Raw genomic sequence first — 3,477 nt, forward strand, 5'->3', positions numbered from 1 at the left:
AGTGAGCGATGATGAGGTCCCTGCGTCCAAGTGACGTATGAGGCAGGATTGGTTGCTGAAAGGCCAGCTATGCTCAGGTGCCGGATTCGTGTTGGCTTGAGTGCTGGGCAGTCCCACAGCAAGTGGTGGATGTCGGCCTCGACATCTTCGTTGTTACAGATCGGGCATCCTGGGCGAGGATATAAGTGTTGGAAGTATGACCACGTCCTAGTTACAGCTGGTGTAAGGGCAACACCGACCCGGATCCTCCTAAGCGCAACCTCCTCTGCACGGGTGAGACCGCGGGGAAGGGATATCGCACACGGAGGGATAAGTGCACGTGTGCGGCGCCGGAGGTGCTCCTTTCTTGACAAAAGGTGGGTAGCGTCGTCGACTTCGAGAAGCCATGGGATTGATGCGTCTTGGTTGACGAGGCGGGTTGCAAAATCAGCTTGACTTTGGGAAGGCAGCAGATCCCGTGGGACCCACTCAATGCGTATTGATTGTGGGATGCGCGCCGCAAGCTGGTGGATGTCCTGGCAAATTTTAGGGCAGCGGCTGACACGTCGGAGCAGACGTACTGCTTGAAGTGCGTCAGTGCGGATGACAATGTGGGCTGTAGGGAGCATGGTTATAGAAGTCACGGAGCAGAGTGCCTCCTGAACTGCCACAAGCTCAGCGCAGAAAAATGTAAGTGGTGCCGAAAGCTGAAACGTAGTTGTCTGATTCAGGCTAGGTCTCCGTGGACAGTGGATTGCCGTTTTGGCTTCACAGCCTTGCAGGCTTCCATCTACGTACACTACTATAGAATCTTGAGGCAGGTTAGTATCTTGCTCTTCAAATCTCTGGCGTAGCAACGATGCAGAGTTGGCAGACGTCGGTCTGCGGATGTCGGTTGGCTTGTTGTCTCCTAACTGTATAAATTTCCAGGGAGGGAGAACTGGCGCAGGTGGCTGAAGAATAATGTGGGACGTTGCATACGCCCTCAGTGCTTGCGCGGAATGTGACAAAGTGGCCTTGAGTCTGCGAGCATCACGGCGCTGCTGCACCAATTCATCGATGGTGTTGAGCTGCGCATTCTCCTGTAACGCTACGACCGGTGTGATTCGTGGAAGGCATGTTATGGTCCTCATAGCCTCTCGATTTACGGCTTCAAGGCGATCCCATTGTGCCCTTGTAAGATGCTGGAACTGTGCCTGGTAAACAATACGGGGCTGCAGAACCGCCCTCACTAACTGACGTGCAACAGACGAGCCAGCGCCATCCGTTTTAGGTGCAATTCTTCTTATTAAACTTATAGTTTGAAGTGCTTGCTTTTTTGCATGAGAGAGCCAAGCAGTCGCTGATCCTGATTGGTGAATTGTTAAGCCCAGAATTTTCAGGCTCGAACTTTCTTGTATTGGCGTGCCTGATAGAGAGAGACGAATTGGATTTGAGGCAAGTTTACGGCGTCCCCAGCGGTTGGCGACTGACGTGTATGAAGTTTTACACACAGAAAGTTGAAGGCCAATGGAGGATGCGTAATCAGAGGTTACGTCTAATGCTGACTGAAGGGCAGCCTCTTGATTGAGAAGATCATGGTGAGTGCTCCATACCGTGATATCATCTGCGTACTGCAAAAACTTGATTTCAGGGATATCATGTAAGCGCCACGCCAATGGGATGAAAGTAATATTGAATAACGTCGGAGACAATACTGATCCCTGGGGCACGCCACGTAGTGAAACGAATGAACCAACAGTGTCACCGCTGAGACGTATTGCAAATTTTCTTCCGTCCAAAAATGATGCGACAAAAGTGCGTACTCTCGGAGGGAGATGAAGCATGCCAATGGCATTCAGGATTGCAGCATGACTGATGTTGTCATATGCCTTTGCAACATCCATTGCTAATATGGTATACGTACATTGCGACTGTGGGTAGATGACATAACTGCTGATGCCAAGACAGCCAACCCGTCCTCTGTACCTATGTATGGACGAAATCCAATTTGAGCAGGGTGATAAAAACCGTGCTGTTCAAGCCATCAAGAAAGTCGTGTGGCTAGCATTTTCTCTGCGAGCTTGCAAAGCGCTGGTGTTAAGGAGATTGGTCGTAACTTGGCGAGGTCCGTTGGAGGCTTCCCAGGTTTGGGAATAGGGATCACGACAGCGGTTTTCCAGCTCTCGGGTACGACACCATCAAGCCACACTTTGTTTATGGTGTCTAGTAGTTGAGGAAGTGCAGCAGTACTGAGGTTCTTGTAAACCTCATACTGAATTTTGTCCAGGCCGGGCTGTTTTCCGTTTCGTATCGTCAATTGCAGCCAGCAGCTCGCACATCGAAAAGGTGCTCGCAATTCCATCTGCGTCGGCAGCAGATGGTAGTTTCCATGCGTCTGCAGGGATACCTGCCAAATTAAGGTTTACAGCTGAAGGAGGCAGTATATCGTATTTTGGGAAAAATTTTCGAGCAGCTTCTTTGGCGAAATCACTCGGCGACAGATTAGCCGCAAAGCATGCTGTTGCTGCTGCGTCAGTAGAACGACGACCATGTTCCATTGCACGAAACGTTCGCCATAGTGAGGCATTCGATGATATATCAGAAAATGGTTCACACCACGCATGCCACTGGCGTCGCGAGAGATCGCGTTCATATCTCCGAGCCTTCGTGGTAATAATAATTCATTCGTGTACGTGCCTGCCCCGAAGTAGGGTCTCGCGTAGCAGCCAGCTCAGCTTGACGGCGGGCTGCCCACAAGTTAAGCAGGCCGAGATCTGGTGCCGGTCGACCTACATCAATCCAGGCAGTAGTCGTAGCGCTGTTTAGTGCTGTCTGTATACGGTCAACAAGGAGTGACGGCGAATCTGAAGACATACTGTCGAGAGATGAGCGAAAGCTGTCCCAGTTTATCACAGAACATTTGCGGCGTAAAGGGCGGAGACGGGAGGGATGGAGACCGATGAGGATAGGGTGGTGATCACTTCCCCAGCAGTCCGGCTCCATGTGCCATGAGGGAGTTCCTGCGCCCAACCACCACGTCAAGTCTGGAGCATAGGTAGCACTACGTATGTGACGCACAGGCCGTGTTGCTGTCCCAGGGTGATTAAGAAGAACAAACAGGGCATCAGTGAAGGCGTCCCGCACACGCCTACCACGAGGGCTTGCAGTCGGATAACCCCAATCTGGGTGAGGGGCGTTAAAGTCGCCTTCGACTAAAATTGGACACCCGGGGTATTGCCGACGAACACTTAATAACCAGCCAAGATTAATACGGGAAGAGGCGCCTCCAGCTGGTCGAACGTAATAAGAAACAAGAACAACGGTTCCTTTCAGAAATTTCGCAGCAACTGCTACTACCTCTTGGTATGATGTGCACCAGTTTTCGAGAGAAAGGCGTACATGAGGAATACGCGTTTCAACATATATCGCCGCCTTTCCCGGGGGAGAAGCAGTCTGCACGCGACGGTCGGTCATTGAAGGAGACACGTAGCCGCTGAAGCCAGGAATAGATGGTAA

Source organism: Amblyomma maculatum, chromosome 8, assembly GCF_055883805.1.
Source record: "Amblyomma maculatum isolate TAMU_Amacu chromosome 8, ASM5588380v1, whole genome shotgun sequence".
Lineage (NCBI taxonomy): Eukaryota > Metazoa > Arthropoda > Arachnida > Ixodida > Ixodidae > Amblyomma > Amblyomma maculatum.